We start from the raw sequence: 15,032 nt of genomic DNA, 5'->3' as shown, positions 1-15,032 counted from the left end.
CTTGTCGATGCTTTAACAACATATCGAGGTCTTTTAAAACGGAGCAGAGCGCAGCCGCGAAGATGTTCTCCGGGTCAGCCACCATGCTTATTTTGATCATGCTTGGCGCAGGGGATATGACATTTTTTCCTGTATGGCTCTGATTGGTTTGATCTACTCTGGATCGAGGAAGTTATCAGAAACGGCAGTACTACCATACCCACTTTCTTACAAAAAGTAAGGAAGTGGGTGTGACTTCGCCAGGCTACCGCCGTTGTGCTACTGACAACACTTACGGGTTAACTTCAAAACAAGAGCCTTGTTTACAAAAGTGTTAAAAAACTAATAGAACACAAGTAGAGATGCTTTTCTTTTAAAAAGGGGATGTTGAATTTTTTTGCTTGAAGCCAGCTCCACAACGATTTTACATTCCGCTTGCAATACATCAATGAGGTTGAATATGACTAGTGTGCCCACCTGTATGTTCACTTTAAAAATGTCCTGATGTAGTATACATCCAGGTATTTCTTACATACTCCATCTTTTCACAATGTCTAATGTGAATGCACTATGTACTAACTTTGACGTCAAACTTAGTATTAGTAGTACGTTTGTATGACATTTCCATCACGGCCATAGTGTAGGCCTCATAGATCATTTGCATGTCAAAAAGGTGTAAAAGGTAGAAATTGTTACTCGAAAGTTTGTTTTGGTCTCCACTGTAAACACTCACTTTTTTGACGTTTTTGGAAATGTTTTAAACATTGCATTGTGGGATATGGACTATCATAAACAATTGCATAATTGTGTTTCTTTCATTCCTACCGTGATTTCTTGTGTTTATGCTAGACTCGGACAGTTGTTTTCTTGACACTGTTTTTTTTGTTTTTTCTTTTTTTTTAATCCGCAACAAACTGTATGTACTGTATACACTGTAAAAAATACGGCGCTCTAGCTCTGGGAAAAGGGCGGGGACCGTGAGCAACAGCTGTCAGACAGTCCATCAAACACAATCCTGGCTCTGATTGGTTCTTTTTGCTCGGCCGCGGTGCATTCTGGCAATCTGCCAAAGGCTGCAGGACCAGCAGGGGGGACTCAATGAGTCTGTCTTTTTCACACAAACTACTAGTTTGATGTAAAGCTGTCATTACATAGTGACAGCTTTAGCAAATATGACAAAAAAGTCACTTTTATAAGAGTTGCAGACTGCACCTTTAATAACAGCTTTCATGACACCTTATTCATGCTAAGGACAGGTGTCATGTCATTATAACGACAGTGTAATGTCAGCCTTATGTATAAAACTTCAAGTAAAGTGTTACCCAAACTTTTGACAATGATTTAAACCTTTACATCTTTTTTTGGAGCAAATTATTTTTTACTTATTGATTTATGAGGCCCACACTATATTATCTGATTAGAAAACATGTATTTAGCAGCTTTAAATATTTCAAAACAAAAGTGTTCAAATGATAACATGTGAAAATAAAAAAAGAGCAAAGGGAAGTTTTTCTTCAGGCAGTAAGGTTTCAGAATCATGAATTTCCATCAACCCCAAATTTGAAATTGATGCAAAAAACAAAAACAAAGACAATCTAGTGGAACATTGGGACCATGTAGTGCCGACAAATCGAAAATTATCCACAGCCGGAATGTTAACCTCGTCCAGAGACTTAAAACACTTGGTACCTCAACGCTGCTCTTCACCAGCCATCGATCTGAGGCTCAGAGACTCAGCCAAAGAGCTAACAACCTTTTAAAGTGTCGCTTTCATGGGGAAATGGATGGCCGCGGTGGGAGGAGGAAAGAGGAGCGAGGGACACACGGAGACAGAAGGTGAAAATGTGAGGACAAACGACAGGCACGATCAAATCACTCACATTGCTGTCTTATCGTTTATTATTAATGGGTCCAGATGCACTGAGTCCTCCATAGGTTTTAATTGCGACTCTTAATGTGACGGACACAAAATAGCTTAAAGCCATAAGGCGTTACATTGAAATTCAGAGCAACAGTGCAGGGCTGTGTAACTTGTAATTATATGGTCATTGGTATGGATGAAGGAGCCACACACTAACGTCTGTAATAATTACTAATTGAAAACAATTTTGTTCATTAACATGGACAAATTTACAAAGACAATAATAAAGCAACAAACCAGGACTATCTGTTCAACCATGAGAAACCAATTGTATTGTTGATTTTCACCAATTTGACAATGACAATTTAATTAAAAAGCAAATACATTTGATGTTTTGCAGAGAATGAAGTAAACACTTCTTTGCATGCATCTGTCTACGGGACTCCAAATCCCACAATGCAATGCACAAAACCTTTCTGACAATGTCAGTAAGAGCGTTTACATTTTAGATCAAAAGAATTTGCAATTTTAACCTTTTTACATATTTTTTTTTCAAGCTAATGATCTTTGATTTATTGATCTGATAAAACATTATCATTTCCAGCAGCTTTAAGGATTGTAGAATTTTATATAATATGAAAACTTATGGGGTTCCAATAATCAGCCATTTACCAGCAGAATGATACCATTTCCCAAAAAAAATCTGACTTTTCTAACTGCAGCTGTTGAACTGTCGAAATAAAGCCCGTATTCATAAAATAATTGATTTTTGGATTATTGATGAGTGAGGATGATAGATGATTAATTTGGAAGTGGAAAAGCCATATCAGACATATTATTTTTTCAAAGGCAGATTCTATCAAACCAATCTTAAACCTTTCTGGGGGCGAATTTTATACAAAGATCCACAAAATCTCTTGTTTTGCCCGTTTCCAACTGAGACACTTTCCCGAGCTGCTGCTTTTCTCCTGCTGTTTTCGTTGCTATAAATCTTACCCAGACACATGACTTTGCAATCAGAATGCACATCCTGGCTCCTATAATTACTTTACCTCCCCTGTTCAGCTCACTGCTCCTCAACAAAGTTGCTGAGAAAATAGAAACCTTTTTTTTTTTTTTTTTCTTCTGCTGCTGAGGTTTGCACCTGATTGCGAGGATGAGGAAGACATGCAGAGAAGTTCTGACTGTGCTCTGCCTGTCGACTGAATGTATCTAAATTACCCCTGTGGTCATATATCTGTCACACCTGGCTCCAGTTCTTCTTTCTGCTGTGCATCACAAGGAAGGACCCCCAAGCTCTTTGGCCTCAAAGCTAGCCCATGCTTGGCCCTCGTAAACAGCCAGTAATGGCTCACGGTGAGCCAATAGCTGTGAAACATGGATGGATAACCATCCAGGAGGTAAAGCCCCACTTTAGGGTACAATATGTTGGATGGAAGAATAGGAGCTAATGCCCCCTGGAGGTACAGAGAAAGGCAGCAAAGCCAGAGCAGTCGACCAAGCCTGTTTTCCACAGCGACTGTATCCACTGCAGGGTTTGTCACGCGATCAAACTGTGGAATCAAGGGCAAGAAGCGTGGACAGGATAAAAAATAAAAAAAACACAACACACTCCTGTTTTCCCATTGGATAAAGATTTTTTTCCTCCAAGTCTGCAACTTTACTCAAGCATTCTACTGTAACGTAGAAATGGCAGTGCAGGGCTCAGGCTGTGTTAAAGTGTGAATTGCATAAATATTCATCAGTTACTGAGTAGCAGTGTGAAGAAAAGGGAAAAAGTCTCACAGGGGGGGTTGGGGAAGTAAGATTTTTTTTTTTTTTGTTTCATATCCCGCACTGCTGCGAAAAAGGTGTTTTATGGTGTCAGAACATTTGCACCTCTGCTGTTGGAAAAATGTTATTTCCACAATTATAGGTTAAAACCATAACAACAGATTGTCAATCGAGTGTTTTTCCTCCACCCACAGATACTGGAGAGTTGGCTCTGTGAAGAAGAAAAAACAAAAAACGCTCACGGTCATCTGTCCCACCATCAGACGAAACCACACCTCCTGCCTGTGACCTCCCGCAGGCGCTGGATGGTGACCCAGCTTTACATGGCCTCTGGGGGTTTCAACTGTCGTCTCTTTCCTGTGAGTTCGCTCTCCTCATATCTGTTCATCTCCCTGAATCTTTATCTCAAAAACACAGACCACCACTTTTTTAATCATGCCCTGAAAAAGAAGACACTTTTCCAATTAGCGCTTCTGGATTGTGAGTTCGCTTGGGTCGCCAAGTGTAATCGACCCAATAAGTCTTTGCCGTTGTTTGATGTATGACTGGCTCACAAGTTTTGAATGTGAACCAAATGGTTTTTGAAAGAGAGATACCTGTAGCCCAATAGAAGCTATTTTACAGGCATGCAAACCGAATAAGTTACGCCGAAGAGAACCTGCTGACTGGCCAACAGTGGCTGTCAGTGGCTGTACTGGGCAGCTTTAGGAATGAATATATGGAAACATATGAATATGAAATGGGTTGCTACTAAAAGGGCATGCATGCTCAGCAAAAAGCCATTCTGTGTAATAATAATAAATAGTCCAAAGCTGTTTTCTTCACTCAAGATAGTCATTTAGAATCAGTGTATACGGATGGGACGGCTGCATCAAAAGGCTTGGGTCACTTATTCCTTACTGGTGTAGATATTAAGAAGGGTCGGCTCGTAAAACACTGCCTACCTCTGGAACCTGATCAGGCACTTCTCATGGGACTGATCAGGCACTTCTCATGGGACTGATCAGGCCGTGATCGTGGTTTAAAGATCAACTATTTCAAAATGCACAATATATGTATTCCAAGTAGGGGTGTGGATTTCCATGAATCTGACGATATGATACGATTCATGATTTGCATGTCATGATCTGGCATATCCTGATACTAAACGATACGATACACATCACAATATATTGCAACATCAATACTTACAAATTTCACCTTTACAAGTACAAAATAGTATGAAATACATTTTATTTAATTTTTTAAAAAACTTGCAAGAAGAAGTAAATGGTAAACTATAAATCAAGTACAAATATTAAAAACATGTGGTATGTTTATCAAACTGTTTAACTTTTGCTTCTATAACAGATTCTGATTCTGTTAAGATTTTCAATTCTTAAAAAAAAAAAACAAGTCACCACATTTATCTATGAAGGTGCCCAGTCGAAGACTTTTAAAGGTTCCATATCATGCTATTTTTCACCTATCTCCATTTGTTCTAAGAACCCCAAAAACATAGTATTTGAGGTTTATTTTCCCAAACTCCCCTGTTTTCCAGAGTTTTAGCAGGGTGATTTGCGGCCTACTTATACATAGTCATGAGTGGGCGTGTCTATAAATGGAACACTGACTTCCTCCTCCCCGCACGGTGACATAGGGCCAGAGGACGGCCCACCCACTCCGTAGCCGAGCTCATGCTGCTTTATAAACACGAGACAGAGCATGGGGGTGGGGCGTTCACCGGTACATACATAGACTGTAGAAAATACATACATAGCACTGCATGAAGGATGCAGAAATGCTCACCTTCGTGGGTGTGTCTGTTTACATGTCAATCACGGCAGAGAGCTTCCTGGAGGCGTGGCTTCTCCAGCTCAGTGCCGCGTCAAATTTGTCATCAAAGTGGGAACGCATCATCAAATTGGAGCGAGGTGTTTGGGCTCACCCTGTAGTAAGAAAGGAGCAAATCACCCTCTAACTAATGATTGAGGGAATCAATGAAAAAACCACTTTGGGCATGTGTATGAAGCCTAAATAGCACTTTATGATGTTTAAAGCACAGAAAAGTTGATTTAACTTAACATGGGCCCTTTAACAAGGTCTTACGTGGTTCATTGACACCTAGTGACTGGGAGTTTACGTGTTATGCATGTTAACACAATGAAATAGTTTTTTTGTTAAAAAACATGTTTTAAAAAAACGATTTTGGACAATGTGTCAGTGTGTCAGTGTCAATTTCTATCTTTGGAAAGATAGAAGGAAATGATCGTCAATTTATTGATCTATGAGGCCTAAGCCTTTGATTTTTTTGTTTAAAAAAGTAGCTTTTAAGCAGCTTTAAACTCTGTGTAAGTTTGAGGTTTTCTTCTGAGATTTGAAACAACTACAATCAGACTCTGTTTGTTTAACACCTTCAGCTCTTTTGCTTTCTTACTGAAGGTTTGAATTTGTTTATTCAACTCCATTGAAAAAAAAAAGAAAGGAGATTTTAGCGATAAGTAAAGGTGTCAGAGTGTTTCCTGCCTCTGTATTTTGTGCTTTATTTTCGTGATACGTCTCTAAGAGCGCATTCATAACCCAAGGCTACTTCCAGTTGTGTCCGATCACTTTTTTTTTGTTTTAGAGAATCTCAGCCCACAAACAGAAATGTGCGAGTGTAAGAAGCTACAAGTCACTTACTGAAATAGGAGACATCCTCATATGCTCTTTATGCAGCTTTTACCGCTGGCGGCGAGCCTCTGTATATTAACCTGCCCTCCTACTTCATCAATCAGCTTGACACCAATCAGTGCAGATCCGCTGTGCATAACATGTTTATGAAACAAAATCATTTTCTGTTGCTTCACTAGTCATGGAAATATGTCAAGCCTCTCCTATACCTGCTTTCTCTGAATGACATACACACACACACACACGTGCACACCTTAAAACTGAATTAGGAGGGGAATTGGCTTCTCTCCTGCGCTGACAGGGAAGGTTGAGCAGGCGTATTAACCAGAGGTAATTGAATGTAGAGGCAAGAGTGCACAGTTTAGAACAGAGATTAACCCTTGCACTGCTGCTCTTGTTCTATGACCATGAGAAAGACACTAGCCAAGTGTGCCACGGTATGAAGAACCTTTTTTTTTTTTCTCATGCTGGTCTGGATATATTTTTCTTCAGGGCCTTTGCGAATGCAAAAGGGTTTCACTCGGTTCATTGCTATTCATCATGGATGACGGGCGGGATGTGAAAAGAAAAGAAAAAAAAAAAACCCTCAGCCTTTTTCTGTGAGCAATGGAGCTGTCTTATTAGCTACTGTTAAGAAGTTATCTGAGTGGTTTCCAAAGGGTGACCGTACGACCAGTTTTACTCGGACATGTCCTCTTTTCACATCTTGTCCGGGGATATTTGACAAATTAATGAAATTCTCTGGGTTTCTCAGAGACCTCAAATGCATCTCGGGAACACATTAATAACTATGCTGATATTTTCTCTAACTGTGAAATTCCACCAGTTTCTGAAAAGCTTAAGAGTTGCTCTTTAAAGTCAATATAGTGTCATTATGGTCATTTTAATCATTAAAGATGACACTTTGTTTTGACAAAATCATCACACAAATAGAAAGAGAACCAAAGTCCAAAAGAGAGAGAGATTAAACTAGACCAAATAGTGGTGGATTTAATTGAAAAGGTTATTTATTGAAGTGTATATTTAATGATTATTTACTGTTTTGTAAGCCTTGAGTTTTTTTTATTATAGATTTAATTTCTTGGAGGCAATGTTTCTCATATTATTTCAATGAATGAGAGATATTAAAAAGGTTTATATGAGATTTAACAAGGACAGATTGTTATAATGCATAATGAAAGTTAGCGCTGATTTCAGATTTTTCAGAAGTCTTTGTTATAAAGAGAGAAATTATTTTTGGTAACACTTGAAGTTTTATACATTAGGGCTGACAATACGCTGTCATTATTATGACATAACACCTGTCATTAGCATGAATAAGGTGTCATAAAGGCTGTAATTAAGTGTCGTTGTAACCCTCCGTTACTCTAACCCTACCTAAACCTGCAATAGATCCCTCCACCTAACCCAAAAAATGCCAACATAGCTCCAAAGGTGTCACAATTTGACGAACACCTAATGACAGCCTTCTTGACACTTTGTTTATGCTAATGATAGATAATGACAGCGTAATGTCAGCCATATGTATACAAATCCTGTTTATTTATTGTACTTTATTTTGCCGTTACTAAGTATATTCAAGAAAACATTGAGTACTTTTTGAGTATGACGAGGATGGCCCAAGCGTTCTCTTTTTTTGGAAATCAAAATATGGTCACCCTACCAAAGGTAATATGGAAATAGAAGAAACCGTTTAGTTTGGGTTTGGGTGCGTGTGTGTGTGTGATGAGTACTGGTGACCAGTCTGAGTCATACCACGTCTTTTACACTCGGTAAACAGATTTAATTGTATTGCAATGAGAAACTATTTAACTCCTGCGCCCAGGAACGAATGAAATAAAGAGAAACAGAGGAAACGAAACCTCAGAATACTCCAATTGCTTCGAAAGAAAAAAGGTCTAACTCGTGTAGATTCAGGAAGAAAACAAAAGTAAAAACAACAAAACAGTTGATATAAACGAGCTTGTAAAGTGGATGGGGAATAGGGATAAAGAGAGGCGAATTTCGTGGCGCGGGGAGCTACTTTGTCTGTGTTTGCAGAGAAACCACAAACTGAGCTAGTTTCAGCCGATTACATTCATGTCAGTGTGCGTCATGGACTCAAAATGCAGCAATAGCCTGGAGGGGCCTTCACTCTCATGGTACACACTGAAATTCCCTCCCTGACACTCATACACTTCACACACACACTACACACACACACACACACACACTGCCTGCCTGAATGATGATATTTTTTGCATGCGTCTGTGTCCTTCTCTCCTTTCAGATGATAGTAATTTGGCTGATGATTGCTGAAGATGGGGATGAGAGATGCTGCCTATTGATGGTCTTGCGGTGACAGCCTGGCAGTTAGTGAAACGCAGGGCCTTCATCATTAGCTATAACAATAATAGCAATACTCAAGCTTTAATAGAATAAGAAAGAGCTGGCCTGATGATCCGAAGGTGGGATTAGTAGAATAAACCAATAAGTAGTCAATGGGTGGAAGGGAGGATGGGGTAGAGAGGTACAAAGCAAAGCCACTGCAGATGGAATGCTAACAGGAAAGGGAAAAATGCACAGAGAACAAGGAAAATAAATGGTAGAGGGTGCATGAGAGAACCGTGGACAATTATGACTTTTATTGGAAGGAGGGACGAATAAATAATTGATGCAATCTGTCTGAGAAAGGACAGTGGGGGAAAAAATAAATAAAAAATCAAGCTATTGATGCAGAAAATGGTGTTAGTCCAGACCTAAATTCTAAAGTGGGAAAATAGGAACCTTGATAGAAACAGGTGAGTAAAAAGATTATTTATATAATTTATGAATAAAGACACGGTTTCTCACTTTGACTAGATAGATATTTTATTAAAATCAGCAGTTTTTTTTTTTTTTTTTTTTATCATTTTTATGTTACTAAATTCCATTATTAACTACTCAACCTTTACTGACAATAAAAAAATCTGCCGCTTGGATAACTTGATAAAATGTCAGAATACTTGCGTGTGTGATATTGTGGAACTAAATGAATTGAACCATCTTGCAGCTTAAGTGGCCAACGGGTCAGGGAAAAGTAATTCTTTTCTTTTCATTAAATCAGAAATAGAGTTTCAAGCGTACTCGCAGTTGCAAGTGGAATAATTTCATATAAAAGCTATAGCTTCATTCCTATAAATGAATTGGATGGGTCTGCTGGTGGTATTTCCATGTAAACAACAATGAATTGCTGGGGGTCACGTACACGCACAAGTCAGTTGCCATCTTAAATGTAAATGTAAAGCACTACTTCAAAGTACAAATTCAAAATGACATCATTCAATACCAAAGGCGTACATTCAGGAAGGCTTTTCTCATCAGGCTTTATTTAGCTTGAAATGAATTTAATGATAAACAAATAATCTAAGCTTATCTCGTCACCTCTTCTGGCTGTTTTTTTTTTTCTTTTTTTTTTAATCAGCACAAATTTGTGAGTCAACATGAGATGACAGTCGATCAGCGTCCCTCACTCCCTCAGTGACTCCACACTCAAAGATGCTAATGAAATTGTCCTAGCACTCCACTGAAATGCTAACAACATGGACGGACAAGTTCAGTGATCGCACTAACGACATCATCTGTCATTCTAATAACACGTTGCGCTTTCCAGTGGCCTTTCAAAAAAAAAAACAAAAAAAAAAAAAACAGCCGCACAATCAAATCTCATATGCACCTTGTTTCCATTCTATTGTAGGAGAATAAATACATTAATCAGGGTCAAAGCATGTAGTACTTAACCCAAAGAAATAATAATAAAAAAAAGGAATTAGGGAAAGAAGGAAATAATGGAAATGAGGTTGAAAGAAGCAGTTAGGACACACGTGCCCGGGGGCCAAATCCGGTCCTTTGGAGCATCCAATTCTGTCCGCAGGAGAAAGTTAAAATGACAGAGAAAACATGAATTATTGTGTAAATTACTAAATAATCCAGTTGTAGATATCTCAAATCCACCAATTTATTGAAACTCCACAATATTTTTGGGGGCTTGCATTTTTCCTTTGTTTATATCACATGAATGCAGTCATTTTTTATTGCAAATTCTGGAAAGAAGAAAGAAGTTTTATACATGGGTTAAGTGGAGAGATCTAGTTAAGTTAGGTAGGGTTAAGGTAACAGACAAGAGGACAGCCTTCATGACACCTTATTCATGCTAATGACAGGTGTCATGTCATAATAATGACAGTGTAATGTCAACTTTTATGTATAAAACTTCAAGTAAAGTGTTACCAAACTTTTTTACACAAATTTTGCAATTTCTCACCACAAAATACCTCTAAATGACACAAAAAATTGATAGCAATATCAATATTTTAGTGAATTAAACTGATATTGAAAACTCAGGCACAATAATGTTAAAATTGTTCTTTTTCCCCCTCACCTAAAATCTGTGGCCCACTTGAGATCAAACTGGTCCGTAATTATGGGGCACCGATTGTACAGCAACTTTTTGGAACATTTAGCCAAAAAACATTTTTACAAAACATTCAGTATGTTACTTTCAACCAGATTTACAGCAATATTTGTGAAATTTGTTTGTAAAAATATAATGTCAATGTTAAAACTAAATGTTACATTGAAATGTAAATGTTAAATATACATTTTTAATGTTAAATTTAAATATAAATGTTAAATCTAAATGTCACGGGTGAAACTAAATATTTAGCTAATTTGCAAATTCACTGCGTAGAGATATCATTTAACATTTAGATTTAACATTTAGATTTAGCATTTATCATTTACATTTAAGATTTATATTTAAAAGTAACATTTAGATTTAGCATTTATCATTTACATTTAAGATTTATATTTAAAAGTAACATTTAGATTTAACATTGACATATTTTAAGAGAAAAAATATCTCATAACTTTGTCAAATATTGCTGTAAATTCGGTCAAAAGTAATTCACATACGTGTTGTAAACGTGGTTTGTTGCTAAATGTTGCAAAAAGTTGCTTTTTGTTTTAGCATTACAACTTTACAATCGGCGCCCCATACGTATTTGGCCCCTGAACAAAAATGAGTTTGACACTCCTGAGTTAGGAGAACGGAGCTCTGATGAAGGAGAGACCAGATTAAAGTCATCAGGCTGAAAATTGACGTGATGATTCCAACAAACTGAAAGCGAACTTTGAAAGAGGCACACTGGTGCATGGGGCTGCACCTGAGGTGCCCTAATGACAGAGGGATGCTCTCCGGTGGAAAGAGCAGCAGCTGCCTTGAATTTTTATAGTCAGCTTCACAGTGAGATGACTGTGCGACTCCATGATGCATCTACCAGTGTGCCTGGGAGAGCAGCCTTTCATTAGTCGCCTCCTGACCCAAGGTTAGAGCTTCAGGGAGACAAAGTCAGGAGAAAATAAAAGTCGAAATTGTTTCTAGAAAGAGTGCGAAAATAAAGTTATTGGTTTGAAAGTTTTGAGTGTATTTATAGTCGTCTAAAAGCATAAAAAAACATCCATGGGGACCTTTTATTATTGATTTTTGGCAGTGCAGTGTTGATGGATGAGTGGTGTCTGACCTGTGTTGAGATTTGAATGGAAGGATTGGTTTCCTTTGACTCCACCTCAATATGTGACCCCCAGAAATGTTTTGCTTTTGGTTCTCTTTGTGTTATACACCATTTGTGTTATACAGGTCATAAAATAAGAACATCATGAAAAAGTTGATTTTACTTCAGTAATTCCATTCAAAAAGTGAAACTTGTATATTAAAGTATATATATATATATATCTATATATCTATATATATATATATATATATATATATATATATATATATATATATATATATATATATATATATACACACACACACACACACACACATAATGTAGCCAGATCAATATATCAAAGATCACTTGCGTGATCGAAAAAGTTGTAGGTGGTTAAATTTGTTACTGTAGGGTTTGTTTTCCTCTTATTTAAATTCTCAGTAGAGTTTTGTGCATTGCATTGTGGGATGTAGAGTACCGTAAATGGATGCATGGAAGTGTTTTTACTTCAGGACAGTTATTCCCCTGACACCATTTTTGTTGTAGTTTGTTCCGGTATTCCCCCGTGATAATACAGTACGCGAGACATTGATTTACGACCGGATTGAGATTTTTCCTTGTAAGCTTAAAAAAAAAAACAAAAAAAAAAACATCTGCCATTGTTCTGCCTGGACTTTCAGTCCTTGAAAACACCAGAAATGTGTTGGGAAGTCACTTTGGCAGAGTTTTTGGGGTTAAGTAGAAGTACACTTGGGACTCCACATTCCACAATGCAATGCGTGAAACTTTACCGTCAATGTCAATAAGAGTGTTTACATTGGAGATTAAAAAAAACAAACTTTAGATTTCAACCCTTTTACATCCTTTTTTTCTTGAGCAAATGATTGACTTTAATTTGTTGATCTATGAGGCCTACAGTATGACTGTGTTCGAAATCGCACACTAACGGACTATACACTACACACTCAATGAGTATATCCTGTCTACTATATATACTATAGGTATGGTTAGGATGATAACCGATGATGACCATTCCCACTGAAGTATACTTCCAAGTTTCCCAAGATCTATTTCGAACCTATAAAGACAAAAACACAGGCTAAATATCTCTGTTGATTCGCCACCTTTGAAATTTCTGAAAACATTTTCAGTGAGAAAGTGACCAAATAGAATATCAACATGTGGTCATTTGATCCATAAAACTCGCGGAAACATATTTCATGCCGACATTTTGGAAATTTTCGGAGATCCGCCGTTGTGCTACTGACCAAACTTTTGGTTAAGTTCAAATCAAGAGCCCTATTTACAAAAGTGTTACACTAATGGAAGACAAGAAGATATGCTTTTGTTTTGAAAAGGAAATGTTTGACTTTTAGTTTAAAGTCGGTCCCAGGATGATTTTACGTTCCGCTCGCAATGCATCATGGGGCGGTTGAGTATGAGTAATGTGCCCACCATGCATGCTTCATTATACATGCGGGTATTTCTTGCTTCCTCAATCTTTCCATACTATCTAATGGGAACGCACTACATACTCACTTAGTAGTATGAGTAGTATGAGTAGTATGTTAGTATGCTAGTATGCGATTTCGAACACAGCCAATGTCTTTATCTGATAAAATAATGACTGTTTCCAGACACTTTGAATTCCACAACCACATTATTTAGGAATGTTCCTTTAAGTTTCCTTTAACCCAAACGTTTTATAAATGACTTCATATCACCAGACAGAAAGGAGGAGGAGTCACTAAGATTCCTCCTGTGATCTCAAACACCCAGACTCACTCTCAGCACCCCTTCCGTTAATGACTTCAATTAGGCGAGGTGTGATGATAATGTTTTCAGCTTTAGCCTCCCTTTGGTAAACAGTGCTGTTCAGATCAATTAACCAGTGGATAATGAGCAAAGCGAGGGCCTGCCTTAACATTCCACTATTGTTCATTGGCAATTTTTAATTAATGGGTTTTGAAGTAAAAAATTGCAAAAGTTTTTTAATTGTTTTTGATGATTCGAGGGAGAGAGGGACAAGATCAGAGTGTTAATTATAAAGTAGGAGCTTTAAAGTGAGAAGGATTTGGGCTTTTAATTAAAGAGGAGTTTGACGTGACCAAGCCTCTGAGTTCAATTGACTCAGAATCCTGTTTATTCTCCTATATATCCTGTTCCCTTGTCTGTTTTTGCAGTTTTCCTTACTTCTGCCACTCATTTCGCTCTCTTTCCCTGCCGTGTATGGTGTCGATGTCTCCTGCCTTGCTGGTTTGTTGCTATCAGAAGTCGGATTAGGGACTTTGAGAGCTCCCTTCTCTTATACTGAAGCTAAAGCCTGGGTGGGGAGGAAGGGGAGAAAGGAGGAGGGCAAGGGGGGACAGCTCAGTCACCCTGTCGGATTTCCAAGATTGAATTAGTGAGCTTTAGACAAATCACGGGGCCTTTTGGTGGCGTTCACAATGTTATTTTGCTTCATTTTATTCAGTATTCTCCTTCTCATCTCTCCTGCTTCTATCTCTGTCTCCCCTCCTCATCTGCTCACTCTTAATAGCGCGTGAGATTGTTTTCATAGCAGTGATAAATTAGGCTGAAGTGATTAGTGTGGTGTGAAACGTGATTACATGCCGCAGCTTTGCTGATTTGTCGAACAGATGCCCTCTACCAGCTAGACTTTGGTAGGTTATGGTGTTAAACCCACTCTACCCCACAGCTGGTGATCCCCAGCAGACGCTCACAGGTTAATTGCCTTGATTGTAGATGTAGCCCCCACTGTCCCATCTGGGATTGCAACTTGCATCTCATTTGTTATTTGTTGTAGCATGATGCGATCTCACCTACTCACACATGCCACAAAAAGCTCTATTTTCAGCTGATTTCCAAGTTTAAAAAGTACGTAGTAACAGCTCAGGAGCAGCGAGGACGTGTGATGATGATGATGAGTCATGTGTGGGTTTTGGTGACTTCATTTGAAGAAGTGGTTGAAATTAGAAAGAGGGAACATAATATTTGCCAATCTAGAATGACTAATGGGTCCGTGGCGTCATGTTCATTAACAGAAGTTGGATGTGAGACACGGTGCTAGAGCTGGATCAGCAGACGCAGAATAACATGAATAGATAACAAGCGGAGAAGCAGGCTGACCTCCTGTTGTCTCATCCCATCCAGCCCTTGTTGATGTGATTACGCCAATCATTGTCATTAGCGTTCCTCACCATTAATGTGATTTATTATGCTTTGTTACATGCATGCTAATATTTAATATCCGT

The 15,032-nt window shown here is 38.2% G+C and overlaps 1 protein-coding gene across 1 annotated transcript in view; it reads left to right on the top strand.

The window, feature by feature from the left end:
* The window catches only part of cdh24b (cadherin 24, type 2b), a 239,553-nt gene that overhangs the window by 40,159 nt on the left and 184,362 nt on the right, over positions 1–15,032 (top strand). Inside the window, exon 2 of the mRNA XM_028472395.1 lies at positions 3,808–3,972. The gene's annotated coding sequence lies outside the window, so the exon portion shown is untranslated. The remainder of the gene's footprint in view (positions 1–3,807; positions 3,973–15,032) is intronic.

This window comes from Gouania willdenowi, chromosome 17 (assembly GCF_900634775.1).
Source record: "Gouania willdenowi chromosome 17, fGouWil2.1, whole genome shotgun sequence".
NCBI classification, from domain to species: domain Eukaryota; kingdom Metazoa; phylum Chordata; class Actinopteri; order Blenniiformes; family Gobiesocidae; genus Gouania; species Gouania willdenowi.
Note: the sequence above shows the minus strand (reverse complement) of the source record. Positions and strands in the feature narration are given on the sequence as shown.